The sequence below is a fragment of the Bactrocera dorsalis genome, chromosome 3, assembly GCF_023373825.1.
Source record: "Bactrocera dorsalis isolate Fly_Bdor chromosome 3, ASM2337382v1, whole genome shotgun sequence".
NCBI classification, from domain to species: Eukaryota; Metazoa; Arthropoda; class Insecta; order Diptera; family Tephritidae; genus Bactrocera; species Bactrocera dorsalis.
Genome location: NC_064305.1, coordinates 6743829 through 6759712, shown reverse-complemented (window position 1 = coordinate 6759712; position 15884 = coordinate 6743829). Strand labels below are relative to the sequence as shown.

The window sequence follows — 15884 nt, the reverse complement described above, 5'->3', positions numbered from 1 at the left end:
AACTGAACGATCTAACTCGAGTCGATGAATGGGAAACTTTTTTATTTGACAAGCTGTCTCCACGAGATTTGGCATATAATTTTGTTCAAAGCAACGCTGCAATCTCTGAAGAGATTGTTCAGATCGGACTACTATAGCATATAGCGGCTAAACGAGCTGACCGATCAAAAGCAAGATAGAGATCATTTTATGCACTTCAATACTATAAGGAATGCAACTATGAAGGATATTATTTTTGTATTATTTAAAATATAAAACCATAAATATAAAACAATAACGTTTTACTTTGTAATATTTGTCCTTTTCTACTGCCAAAAGTTTCTGTGTTACTTCCATCCCATCCCTCCGCTACAATTTTTACTATTCTCCGCAAACAAATTACAAAATCATTCACTTTGCTTCATTTCTACCACTCTCCGAACATTTTGACCCCGCTATTAATTATGTTTCCCCCACCAGGAAAGCGCATATTTCCCATTGTAAAAAAATTAATTTGTCTTCTATCATTACTCATTCTTATTTTAAAATCCAGGAAGTCGAAATAAATCCAATTGAATGTCAATCATTTTTTCACAACTTTGGCGCAACTAAAAGCCTCTAAGCAATCAAAACAACATTAATGATAGCGCTTTTTTATCGCTCAGAACTTGAGCATAATTTATGCCGTTCTTCGCTTTGTGCTTTATTCACTTAACGGCATAGTTAAGCGGCTGAGAGCCCCTGTCATGCTGAACTTTACAGAGTCGCAATTACAAAATTCCAAGCATTAAAGTGTCATCGATGCATATACAAACACACAAACCTATATATGTATGTATGCATAATCGCTCACTAATAAAGATGTAAAATAATGTGCTGACAACAGTTAAAAGCCAAACGATTCGCCACTAAAGCGCATGTTGAAATACCATTGACTCATCATGAATATTTAAATTATCGTTTGGTATACATATACATAAATGCACACGTGTGTGTGTGAAATTTGTTGTCAGCGTAGCAGCATTATAACTGTAAATTACTAAAGCTTTTGGTGAAGACGATGAGAGCCGACAATTCGATATGCTATTATAGCGGGTGTCAATTGCAAATTTCATAAGTACGAGCGTATTGGAAAAATGTGACCTTTTCCTTTCTTACTTTCTCTTTTTTATACCCTAAACAGGGTATATTAAGTTTGACATGTAAGACCGTTGCGAACTAGTCTCTCTTTTTGAGATACCGGTCTGAAATTTTGCACATGTACTTATTGTATATATATATATTATATGTACCTCCAAAGAAATTTCTCACTTGTCAAAAGGGATGATATCGGATCAATGTAGCATATAAATTGATCAATCTGAATCAAGTCCTTGTATGAACAACTTTTTTTTATTTTGCAAGATATCTTCACGAAAATTGGTACATATTATTTTTCAAGGCTAGGTCACAATCTCCGATGATATTATTTGAATCGGACCACTATAGCTTATAGTTGCCATACAAATTGATCGATCGAAATCAAGTCCTTGTATGGAAAACTTTTTTATTTTACAAGATATCTTTAAGAAATTTGGTATATATTATTTTTCAAGGCTAGGTCACAATCTCCGAAGAAATTGTATAGATCGGATGTCTATAGCATATAGTTGCCATACAAATTGTGCGTTCTAAATTAAGTCCTTGTATGGAAAACTTTTTTATTTTACGAGATATCTTAAGGAAATTTGGCATGGTTTATTTTTCGAGACAATTCTTCAATCTCCGAAGAAATAGTTCAGATCGAGCAACTATAGCCTAATCAATTTAATTTTTCTTTCCCTTTATGCTATAAGAAATGCAAGTGTGAAGGGTATTTTAGCCTTTGTGCAGCTGAATTTAACGGTATTTGTTATTGTTTTTGTAATTTTTATTTGTTGTTATTATTGTTGAGTAATTGCAATGAGCGGGTGGCAAAGCGAAATGCAAGAAAGTCAAGCTGTTTCAACATTATTGGAAGTCACATATTTAAAACGTTTGCAAATGTACTATATATGTATGTGTTGCATATACAAATGTATTGGTTTATGCCACAAGAGTGTGTTTCACTTGTGGCCCACACATACACACATATATAAACAACAAATTTCAACCGCAGCGCGGCAGCCAGCGCGCTCTAGCGCCGCTTCTGCTACTATCTAACACAATTCGGCCAAATGCACAAGCAGTGACAAGCGCACACACATATGCACACATTTTTCAATCATTGGTGCTTGCGCTTAGGTATGTGTGTGTGCAGCTTAGCGCCACCTGCCAATTTAACCTTTGGTTAGCGGTGTTCCTTCTGTGCCCATTGTTGTTGCGCTTTATTATTGTTTTTTGCATTTTTCTTTCAACTTGTTGTTATTGTTGCGCCCTTCGACATTTACCAATTTTTCAAAAAACACTCGCTTGCACTCAGTCACTGTCACTCTCGCTCGCTCTCACTTGCTTTCTCACTCATACGCACATTCACTAGCGCATACCTTCCTTTTTCCATCTCTTTCTAGCCGCTCTTATCGCACATAACGGTAATTTGCTTGGGTAACCCTTACGCTCCAGAAAAGCCATAAATTAAGCTTTCAATGCAGTTACTCATACGCCAGCGTGAGCTTACGCTTGTAGGCGAATGTGCAACTGTATACAACCACAACACCAGCAACAACAATACCAACAGCAAATAGAGAATACTGGGAACAGTTTTAGGTAAACGCATTGGCAATTTAATTTAAACGCACGACAAGAACGTGTATGTAGGTGAGTGTGTGTGTTTTTTATTTTCATTTTACGATTGCAGCTGGAGATGTGATTACATATGCAGTGCCATAGTCACTTATAAAATTACACAAATACATATATGGTCCCATTGGAGAATGACGGAATTCAGTGGCAGGTAAACCCGCGCTATATTTTCCTATTTATTACAACTATTTATTTTACTGCTGCGCTAGCTAAGTTCAGGGCTACCATTCATTTCATGAAATCCTCTGGCGGCGCCGGGGAATGCGTAGGGATAGTAGATTCTTTTCTATTTGCAATGCATGAGCGTTACTAATAATTGGGTCAGCTTGCCACAGTGGAAAGTGCTTGCTACTCCACAAAAGGGTACAAGTGTAGGGTACTCATGTTGGCTGTTATTATGTGCGCGGGACGGGGGTCAAACGGTAAAACAAATATCCTTGGATGAACTTGAAGAAGTTCAACTTAAGAGATTCAAAGCTGAGTGGCATACTAAAGCTGATTATATTAGAGTTTAGTACATAATAAATAATAGCCGCCAGACCACCTGTGTGCGCTCCCTACTCTCAACACACAGCAAATTATTTTTTAATACCCTGAAGAAGGTATTTTAAGTTTGCCACAAAGTTTGTAATGTAGGTAGGAAATGTCGGAGACTCTAAAAGTATATAGTATTAACCTACGCCTTTGGCCTGGTTAAGCATAAACGGTCCCAGGTCTTGATGGTTTGAGTGGAGAGTTGTGCAAAGGCTTGTGGAAGTTCATTACGGAATACCTGGAGGCCATTTATAATAAGTGCGTCTGGGAGAGGTACTTTCCACGCGAGTGGAAAAGTGCTAGGGTTATTCTCCTCCTGAACTCCTCTGATAGGATCAAGAGCGATCCTAGTTCTTATCGTGGCATCATTCTTTCCAGTATTTGGGAAAGTGTTGAAAAGAATTATGGTGAAACGGCTTCTAGCTCCTGAAGCGGGGTTCAGTATGTTGTTAGAGCGAACGTCAACAAGTATGTCCTTGGCATAGGTGCACCACCTGTTGACCTGATTGTCACACAGCGTGCTGTTGCATTCAGGTTAAGAAGAAGCTTAAATGTGTCATTGCTGGGAATGACTGGATTTCTGGTGACATTCAGGACGTTGGGTTTGTTGAGGGTAACCCAGACTTCATATTTTTTCTGGTAGTCTGGGTTTTCTGCTTACGGGGCATGAGCCTTTGAATGCATTTTTGCATCGAAGGGACCTATCTGATAGTTCGAGTTGTTTTTTTGGGGTGGGGGTAGAGGACAGGGTGCATATAATTGCAGAATACCCAATGTACTCGAACATTAGTGATCTGGATAGTATAGGGATTAACCGCACTGATGGACGTTTAGATGTTAGCGGTGTGTTCTCCACTAGTCGGAATTGTTTAGGCTGCCAAGGCGTTTAGCTGAGAATTAGGGTTAGCTTCTTGTGTGAATGGTGAGTTCGTGTAATGTGCATATGGGGTCCAACCCCTGATCAACAGTACAGAGCAGTATGGAAGCTGAAACTGGTACATAATAGTTACGGCTTCGAAGTCTGACCGGAGACTGAATGCGTGTAACACGGAGAGCAGGAGCTCAAGAAGTTCGCTGCAACCTGCTCATACGGACTGGCCGCACGGGGAGTATCGTGATGATTGTGGTTAAAACTCTAATTCGAGAAGAACTGGCACTTTATAAGTTGAATGTGTAGTTGTATTGCAACCGGGTACCGGACCCAAAGTACGACAGAGGTTTTAGATGGGCCTCGAACCCTACCAAGGTGATTAGTGTGTTCATTCCACTCTTCCTGGCATTTTCAGGGCACTGATCAACGCATTGATTTAATACGCTGTGCTTTTAAGCGGCGTGAGGTAGGCTGTCGTCAGCAGGTACCCACGTTAAACACAGCAGCCGTTGTCTGTATGACCGTCTGTATATATCGATCTGAAATCACACAAACTTTCTTTTCTGTCCCCAAGTGAATCGCATGAACAAATTTGCTTTCACTTAAATAGGTGTGTGACTTCGATAAAATTCTTACAATAACCCTAAATGTAGGCAACACTTTTTTTTCAAAAATTAATAACGGAATAGCAAAGTGTGGCCTATATTTAATAGCGGTAGAAATAGCAATAGCAAGCATGACACAATTTAGACGTAAAAGCAGCTTTTAAACAGATTAGAATTCACTGTCTTTGGCGATATGGTGATTTACATTGTATACATATGTATACAGCAGCTGTGCTGATTTTTTGCGGCCATGGACAATTTTTAAATGCATACATATGAGCGCACAAACACAGGTATGGTAGGAAATACCCAGCATTTTAAAGTAGTGGTGGTACGAGTGCTCAGACACCATTGAAACTTGTGGCGATTATTTGCTGCACGCATAAGCCAAGCACCGCACAGGATATTATGTGGAGAAAATGAAAGAAATCAAGCATTTTGCATTGTTTAATATACAGACATTTAAAGCCGTCATCATTATGCACGTGCAATAAACCTTGCAATGCATGTAACTGTGTGCAAATGTAACTGTTAACTAAGATATAGTTGTTTATTTGCTTGTATTGGTGTGCATTCAAGACTATGGTACTAACCAGCGCCTTTGTGAAGTTAAAGGAAATGAGAAAATATGAAATTCTTCACACGCGTATAAACAGAAGACGTATATATGCACATTAGGGTCTCTCGTTCGGGTGCCCAAATTTATTTTTCATTTTTTGCCGTAAAAGAACTAAAACTATCCATAGTAAACAAACGCTTTCTTTTCAGTTTAAACAGTGCCTAAATCATGTTCCTTTTTCTCTGTGTATAGCTTGGGATTTTTAAATATACTGTATTAAGTGGCTATATACAGTTCGAATTTAAAAAAAAAAAATCGTTTTTTTATTTTATTTTCTTAATGTCCATATATTTAAGAATACACACAGAAAATTTCATATCGCTCCGGTGAATATTTTCGAAGTTACACACAAATTTGAAAAGGCGTTTCAGAGTGCTTGGAATCTCACCGATAAAAATTTTTTGCTATGAACAATTTAAGCACGAAATTTTAACCTATAATCGACTCTTTTTAGAAACCGCTATTTTGTCAAAACAATTTATTTTGCTTCTTCATCCAAATAATTACTAGATTTAACATTACTTTAACGAAATCTGTGTTTTTAATTTCAGAGGATCCAGTTCAGAGACATAGTGATCAACGCAAAGCATCATTTTTGAGAGGAGGTCCCAGAGATCAGCTGTAGTTTCTTTCCAAATAAATATTTTTACTAATAGTAAGTCTTAAAATACAGTTAAAAGATACCATAATATGTGTATAAATTTTTGGGTCAATAAATTTAAAAGTTTTCTCAGAAAAAATGCTGGAAAATTCGCTTTTTTTCGGCATTTTAAATGTACATCTGTATATAACCCTTTAAGCAGGTAAAGCTAAACCTTTAAAAATAATATATTCGAATACAAAATGTACCGCTCTACAAAAAAGGTCCTGTTGGTTTTCTTCGTAATTCATAAATTCCTTGAAAGTTATACGCAGTTAAAAGTTATGCAGCAAATGTACTGAGCATTCACACAAGTGTCTTACAAACTATCTGTTGCTCATACCACATGGTGTACTATATGAAGCCAGTACATTTAACGCATAACTTTAACTGCTTATAACTTTTAAAGGAATGTGTTTATTGAAAAAAACCAACAAATACTTTTTTGTAGGGCGCAAGTTTTTGTATTAGCATAACCCTTTTTTACAGTGTGGGGTTACTTCTTTTGGAGATAAAAAGATTAATGCAAAAGAACAAAAATTCCTATGTTAAATACATATATGGAGAAAAGTAAAATAATGTATACAGCGTTAAATCGAAAATAAAGAGTTGTATTAAATATTTTTTTTTAATTTTTTTTGCAAAATAAAAAATCAACTTAGTAAAAAACTGACACCTTAATGTATACATATACGCATGCATGTATGTACTTGCGTATAGAAACCAGCATTTTTCCGCTTAAACGTTGCATTTAATCATATTTATATATGTATGTGTGTGCGTCCATGCAAAAGAACTTCAACGTGAGCACAATAAGTGGAAAGTTGCCAGCTTAGAATACTAATTACACACGACTCCTCCAAACACTTCAGCAATTGTTGCCCTGTCATTAGGGAGCGCATTAGCACAAATACACAAGACATTTTTGTCATATAAACATACAGCTGTATGTATGTATATGTATTATAGTTATGGTGTTGTATTTGTAGGTTAGTTTGTTTAAAGCAACTCAAAAGAACACAGCTGTGAAATGTCAGCTGCTTTAATGGTTGGAACAAGGAGTTGACAAGGAAAATCAAAGTTTTATTTAGAAAACCATAGTGAGCCTCAGGGTTCCTAGCAACTGTAATCACGTTATAGTTTCAGTTAAGACACGGTTATATGTATATATTTGCTTTTTATGTACTCAAGTTCTACTGATCCCTAGTAATGCCAGATGGAAGTTCTCAGGTTTCTTACTTCTAGGTGAACTGTTCGTTGTTGTAGCGGAAAAAGTCTGCCCAGTTGACAGTCTTTGGACGGATAAAAATCCGGGTCCGTTCCGGTTACGGAGACCCGACTGTCGTGGGAATGAGCGTATTCGTCATATAGGATGTCAATACGTTTTGCAAACTGTAAGAGCGATTTGATATCTAAGTCTGATACTTCGTAGCTCCTAGATATTAAGAACGATTTCTAGATAGTGCTGGACAGAGGCTTAGGAGATGTTCCAGCATTTATCTCAAGCCTACTTCTCGGCACTTTCGGAATGTATCGTCATTATTTATGCACATCCGACTCAAACATTATGCCAGTAGGTTGTGACCTGTCAAGAGGTCAACAACTGTCCAGCAGTCCTTTCGAGACTGTGCGAATAGAAAGCATGCGAGTTTTCCTACGCGGCTCTTGCACATAATCTTGGCGACCATACATGTACTTAGGGCATTCCATCTCGACCCGATTCGCCTGTTAGACCTATCCAGCTCTCCACCTCAGGTGGCGAAGGACTTGGCTGCACTTGGTATCTCGTATTAGCACCCAATTGCGAAAAACAGAAACGACTGACGCGCTGTTTTTAACTCGGCTATATCCGCGTAAACAAAATCTACACCATTAAAGAAGAAAAATCCCGTGGCTATATTGATATTCTTTATGTCGTTCCCTGATTTATTAGCTATCTCAGCCGCTTTTTTCAAAGACTTTCACCTGGCAGTTACTGCAGTATTCCGGAAGCTTGAAGCGTGTTCTGAGATCCAGCTCCGAATCATCAATCGCCTCCTAGATTTGCAATTTTTGAGCCGTTTGTATAGATGTTGTAAGTTTCGCCGGTGAGTCGCATGCTCCTGCGCCATCCGCCCTTTTATAATGTGATCTAGAACCTTCTGTCCAAATAAAGCGGAGGTTATATGGTTCCACTTATTGTGCCATGTCCGAAGATCGATATTTACATAAATCGGATTTTGATTGCTACCGAAACCAACTGAGCTCAAGAAAATGTAAAGAAAATCGGGCATGAACATTATATATTTATATATATATATATATATATGTATCTAACTCTTCATAGCAGTATCAATACTCTTGCAGTTTAACTATCACAAAATTCCAGTCCAATATCCGGGCACCCTTTCCACCCGCATTTAATTTTACTATGAAGCTATCCTATCTACAACCTATCACTCGCCGCCATACGTTGCCGTAAGAAGCCCGCATTTCCTTTTAATCTCGCCAACCAAAGTGCCAATAATCTTTATTTCAGCATAAAAGTGGCCCTCAGCTTGGCTAGTTTAATCAACATTTATTCAAGAAAGGCCTTCCGGCGTTGCTTGCCATCGTTGGTGCATTAAACAAAGGGCGCACACTCAGACACCGTCGTTTATTCTTCATTTTCTTTTATTTGTTTAAATATAAAATAAATAAATACCACAAAGTGAAATGATATTTTTTTACTATTTGTGCTGCTGAAACCTGCGACCTGGCAGTCATGTGCTTGCTGTATGTGCATACATACAATATATTTCTAGGTATGTGGATGCGCTGGTCCACTATGGTTCAAATGGCACGCTTGACAGATGCCATCGGTTCAAGCAGACAGTTGGTTAGTTCATTCATATGCAGAAATGCAAATGCAGTCTGCATTGAGCTATGAGCTATTGACGGTCGGACGGTTAAGCGTTTAAATGCGGGCGAGTGCGTGCGTACGAGCGGCTGTCAGCAGAACTGCCTGTCAGTCTGGCTGCCTGCCTGCCTGTCTGCTTGGCGGCGTGTCAGTCGCACAGTCATTATGCAAATGCACAGCGACTTCGGGTGAGCTGAACTGGGTGAGAAAGTGTAATGAAATGAAATCAAATAAAAAAGTTTTTCCATTTATGAAGATGAGACGCTTAAACGTTCGCCAGAGACATGTGCTATTTTGCTGGTGAATATGGCGCTCTGCACTCGCTGTATATGAACTTAGGTGAATGCATATGGCACTAGACATACAGACAAACAACATATTCGCATTTTACGAACTATTTACCGGAAATTAATATTATTTTTTATACGCACTTTTGCAGATATTACACTTTATGAAGCTCAAGAAATGTGTAGAGATTAGAGAAAAATTAGCTGGGCATGGCAGTTTCACAAACTAATTTCGTTTTATGGTTAATCAAGTGACACTGCAACGTTTTCTAGAATACTGCGCATATAATGGCTGCGTGAGTGACTTCAAGGCGCGAAATTCGTTGATGATCAATTTGAGTAGTAAAAATTGCTTAATCAACTGTTCAGAAATCCCGTTAGCGACATTCGGAAATTAATCCACTTAAAAAATTTTATGACCGAAACAGATGGCCGAAACCAACAACCGCGACAAAGTATAAGTAACATAATTCTGAGCTTAGAACCAAATTCCTAATCTATTTGATCGAGTATAATCGTAGCTTTCCAACTAAGAAGCTATATCCAACTTCCAATGCTATCACCCATGGGTATGTTGTTAGCAATATTTGGAATAAACTCTTTCCAACAAAATAAGAACATGATCCTAAGCCCTAATCCATTTGCACCTACTTCTAGACAGACTTTAAACAGACTTTGAAGCTGGCGACTCTTAATCCACCCACCCATTGCGACGATATGCTCTGCCACATACGTTGTTTTTGATATTCTTAATTGTAATTGCTTTTTTATCCCACCAAGCGCTGTGAACTCAGATGCATTTCTCCAAACTTCAGGAATGTTTTATGAGCCTATATCAACAACATCAGCATAAGCTATATGAGAGTCCTAGAATAAAATAGAATAGAATAGAAATAAATTGAGGTATGCCTCGCGACATAAGGTCTATTGTTCCATCCCTGTGTCACAACGAATCCCATAGACCTAGCACACTGATATTCATTTCAGTATTCTAATTAGTGCAATTGAGGCGATATGATCCGTATTCCGATACATAGAACCAAGGATATTTATGCTGTGTTTACAGACTTCAGTGCAGTCTACTAACAGGTACTCGGGAGTTTTCGAAGAATCGGAAGTTAATACAAGAGGCTACACCAATGTTGAATAGGTGTCTCTTGAGCCTACAGTGCCGAGTGTAAAATGCCACAAGTAGCTGGAATTTATTCCTGAGGAAGTTGAGTACACTTTTAAACCTAGTGAGGTTGTAACCACCCATTATCAATTCTTGCATAACTTTCCTTGCCCAACCACTTCTAATTGCGGAGCCGCTTCTTTATAACGGAACGTTCCGGTTCTTCCGCCATGGAGACAGCTGGGCAGCGGACAAGCTCGTCAGCCAGTTGATTTCCGTATGACCAGACAAAGAGATGAGGTGCGCTTGGTTGTGAATTGATTGGGTATTCAGTAGTACTATACACTTATGCAATAATAGCGATTTAATCTGGTAAGCTGAGATCGCCTTAAAAGCCGCTTGACTCTCGCTGTGTATGGCGATACTTTCATTGCGATAGTTGTGTTAGCGGTTTATCTCCACACGCCGACTAAAGCAAAGACTTCTGCTGGGGAAATACTCGGTAATCGTCCCATTGGTATGGAAAGTTTGGTACGCGACGCCTGATCCAATGGCTTCCACCGTGAACTTACTCTATTCAATCTTACTGCCGAGCGTAATTTTCAACCTCCTTAAGAAGTTTACTCTTTTGGTTTACCCTTTTCGTCATCAAAATGGCACAGCAGCTAATTAAGCCCGAAATACCAAGGGCAGCTCTTCTACCTGCCCTTTTGGTTGTGCTGATATGAGCATACCTTCCTTCTTATAGGAAGGAACCTCTATTCGTCAAAACATAACTTAGTTCATACACCCTCTGATAAGAAATAACATCATGCCCATAATGTACTTGTAGAGTACAAAATTGTCTCGCAAATTCACATATGAATGTAAGTGTAATACTAAGAATGGTTGCACTTATCTATCACTAGGTCCGTCCTCTCAAACCTTTCGTATGCGGGATGCCCACCCATTACAAATTATGTATGAGTCACGATGAATCCGGGAAGCATCGGTAACACAGACTTGCTGGATTAACGTTCTGACGACGGGTCTACGTAAGCTATTTGGGCTCCGACTGTAAAATCTTCTGCTGGTGAATGTTTTGGAGTTTGTTTATGGTTGTCAAATTCCTAGAATATCAAAGACTATATCACAAAGGCCCATACGATTCGTTATGAACACTGATAACCCTTAGCCAGGTAGTATTCTTTTATGCCTTTTCCACGTGCGACGCGAAAATAATAGGATGACCTGACTAATTATAACTGTCAAGATCTCTACACTCACGCAAACAAACCTTACCCCAATAATAATTTAATAATAAAGTGGGTGAGAACCCTTTGAAGTCATTGTAATTAAATTTTATGAAATTCACGCCTCGTGGCTAAAACTAAGCCTAATCAAATGCTTCTACTAATTTCATTGACGAGCCTTCATTTGTGCCGTTTTGCTCATACAAAACACTATATTCCGAAAGTCACTTGACGTTGCATTTGATATGGTGTCAAATTAATGCCATTAATCGCAATTTGCATATATTAGGCTAATATGTGTGCATAAATTATAATGATGTGCAATAAAACGGAAAACTTAATATTTGCCAAGCCACGAAGATGTAATGAGGACGTCAGCGGAAGTGTTGTCGTGTTTATTAAAAGGCGCAAATGTGCTCGTGTGCGTATATAGTGCAGATATATGTACATATGTATGTATATACGTATAGTGGTAGTGCCATTAAGGCGTTCAAACATTTTGAAAATCCCGAAATTTCGAGATTTGAAAATTCGGGATTAAATTTTTGAAGTATGATATTGTTATTGTTGTTGTATTATGTACAGATTTTGGACTATTAATCCCGAAATTTCGGGATCCCGACGAATTAAATGTTAATTAAATTTTTGAAGACTGATGCTGTTAGCAAATAAATCAAGTATTACGCAGATTCCGGACTTCCAATCTCGAAATTTCGGGATTGGTAGTTCCGGGATCCCGAAAATTTTTCGATTTTTAATTTTAAAGATTTTTAAAGTATAATGTTGTAGTTGTTGTTGTACTATGTGCATATAAGCACATAAATCAAGTTCTTGCTACGCAGATCTACTAGACTAGATAAACTACCAAAGCTTTCATACTGACTCTTCAGAAATTGTAATAAATAAATGTCCACAACAGTTATCTAAAATACCATTATCAGACTCGATTAATTGTTTGCGAAGTGAGAACATTATGTATTTTATTAAAATGCTTTTTTATTCAGATGTTTCCAAACCTTATCATAACTTCAATTAGCAAAGACTAAAACCACTTTTAACGATATACTCCACTTAGCAAAGTGTAAAACCCCTTTAACGACCTAGAAGACAGCATTGACGCATAACATAATCTAGACAATTTTAAAGGGCAGACCCAGTTTGACAGAATGAAATAAGACGATTTTCGGAAATTGAAAAAAATAACTGCTATATCAGATGTTTTCACATTTCATAGGTATATTTATAAGTTTGTTAAGAATTTTTGACGAAAAAACTATTTTTTTGAATTTTTTTAAATTTTCGTCGTTTTTGGCCTGGTAAATCATTGTGTGGAAAACTATATACAAAGCATGTAGAAAAAAATTGAAATGTGTGCTGTTTTGAGAAAACCGTTTTCAAAAATGGAGCTGATTGAAGGGAGCGGTTACATTTTAGTAGGCTGCCACTTCCAAACTATATCGATAACTATATCGATTTCAAATCTTAGTATATCCTATCGAAATACGAGAGAAACAATCGATTTTATTTTTAATTTCACAACTTAAATTTCACCTTAAAAAACGTTTCACTTGCTAGATAAATATTATTATAGTTTTGTCTCGTAAAAGACTTCTTCAAACAATTTGAGGGCATACGATGCCTACTGTTCTGACCAGCGACTTTCAAGCATACACTTCTGTACCAGATAATGTCAAATATTCAGTCATAGAATTGACTATAAGGTTGATTTAAGTATACTCGAAGCTTTGACCACTGACAGCAGTGTACGAGAGAGGTCCAAAAATGTAAGGACTTAGTTGCATGAATGTTTTTATACGGCATATGGCTGATTTTTAAAATGCATCCCCGAGCGTTTGTCGCGATTGTCTCAAGAAAACAAGAAAGCTTTTAGGAAGGATATACGCATCAACTTTGAGAAGCTTAAAAAACGTTAAAGGAGTGTTCTAGTGTAGAAGTAAAAAAATCAAATTTTTGTAAATGTACTACATATTTTCAAAGTTTTACTATTTAAAAATATATTTACAAGAGGCATTTTAAAAATTCAAACTATTTTCGGAGATATACATATGTATATAGGTATTATATCGGATATATAAAAAGGTATTTCTCCAAACTTTGTTTTTCAAAACGATAGTCACGATTTTTCAGGTTCTACTGGACCGAAAAATTCTTCTGGATTTTTCAAAATTCAAATTATTTTAGGAGATATATGTAGGTATTATATCGGTTATTATATCTGTTATTATATCGGATATATAGGAATATATTTAACCAAACTTTGTTTTTCAAAACGATAGTCACGATTTTTCAGGTTCTACTGGAAATTTTCAGAGAGCCTTCTTTACGACACTTCAAAAGCTCCCTAAAATGCTAGTCTATCCTCCTTAATATATTTTTTACAAAGTTTTTTTTTTATTCCTTTTTTTTGTACGACACTATATGTCTGTCCACAATCTTATTGGCTTTCATATCGGTGCTTCTTAAGTGCGCCTGCGGTTTCGATTGCCCTAATAAGACTCAAAACCAAATTGAATTCTCCAAGTGGCAAAGCTGACTTATAGACACACATACAAACTTACGTCTGCATATGTATTGTACATACATTAGAGGCTATGCACATATGCTGGCAGTTATACTAGCAGCAAATGTATGTTAATGTCTGCATGGTAAAATCATGCATAAAAAATTAACTATTTATATAAGGATGCAGTGCACGATGGTACAGTACAGAAAGGCAGAAACTTCGGAGACGATATTGTGCTTTTGTTGTTATTACTTGTGTTGCTGCTGTTGTTGGTGTTTGTGTTTGTAGCAATGCAAGTTAATTTACAAGTTAATTAGTTTTGTGATTAAATACATACAAATGTGTATGTAAGTATACATAAATAAAACTATATGTAGACATACATAGACATACACACATACTTATGTCCGTATATAGGGAAAACCAACCTGCATATATCATCATCATCTTTGAAGATTGCTAACACTTTCTGTCTGCAGACACACATACAAGTATGCATTTATTTTAATGCATGGCATATGGAAAATACATATCAGTGTGTGTGCGTTTCTGTGTGCCCGTGTTGAAAGTAAGAGCTTGCGCGTCTGTGACCCGTATGTCTTCAGGTTTTATAATTAAATTTTCAACACCTTTTTGAAGCTTCGTTTTAGCTCAAATTTCACGCACACGCATACACATATATGTATATACATTTACATACACACATACATTCGTTTATACTTGATATCTCCTGCAACGCCGTCAACTTCCACTCGCGCCCATACCAAACCCAGTACACCAGCACTGTTCCCATTGCCAATACCGTTAGTCGACAGGTCGACACTCAGCTGCTTTGAATTTTCTTATTGTTTCATTATTAATAGCTCAAGTGCTGAACTTTTGCATTGCATTATACCAACACAGAGCTGTAGCTCTGTGTGTGTGTGTGAATGTGGGTGTATTTTATATGCAGACGCTTTATTGAGCCCACTTTGTTGTCGTGTCGTTGCCAGCTCCCTCGCCAGTCGGTGTGCCATCGAGCCACCACGTCAGCGAGCCAGCAAGCTCTACGCCTTCATAACTTTTCTAATAATTTTTCGCTTCACACAACCAAGTTTGCAGTCGTCGTTGTGAGTATTTGTGCGAAATTTTTCGGTTTGGCAGATACCTATGGAACCTTGAAGCAGCTGTGGATGAAAAGTTTACATTGTTGTACTTAAGTGTGCCTACTTTATTCGAGAGAAGACACACTTATGTGGCACACTTTAGTCGCAACTTTTCGTTGATTTTTTGGCTTTTTGTATTTAAGTATTTGAAAATAAGCGAAATTAGTTAAAGGCCTTAATAAGTGTGAACGTAAGAGATATAATAATTTGTAAAATTTATAATTTATAATGAAAGTGTATAACGGTTAATGTTTTTTTGAAATTTTTATCGAATAAGTTTTGTGGCGCGCATAGAGTGTGGTTTGCTAAGTGAGAGAGGCAGGTTAGGTAGTACGTATTATGTAGAGATCACAGCCAATGCGAGCTGACGAAATGACTCGGGTGAGAGAACCACTATTATGAGAGCTAACTCTAAAAAATTAGAGTCTCAAAGTGTTGCTGGGCTGTCGAACCATGTACGAAAGATCGAGAGTAAAAAAATATAATTCAAGCTATTGTACTGATTACCGGATTGATTGGCATCGGAACTAAATATTTACTCACGACAAACTCTACAGTTGGATCTACGTTTGTACCCTCCTGAATCGCATTTATATCATAAATGTATACATGGCTTGGAATATAAATAAATACGTTATACAACAAAAACAACAATGGATTCCTAAAGGAATCTATAAAAGAAAAGCAGGAGCCGTG

General features: G+C 37.3%; 1 protein-coding gene across 1 annotated transcript in view; it reads right to left on the bottom strand.

Moving 5' to 3' along the window:
- LOC105226811 (uncharacterized) overlaps positions 1–15884 on the bottom strand; it is an 84618-nt gene that overhangs the window by 67603 nt on the left and 1131 nt on the right. The window lies entirely within an intron of this gene.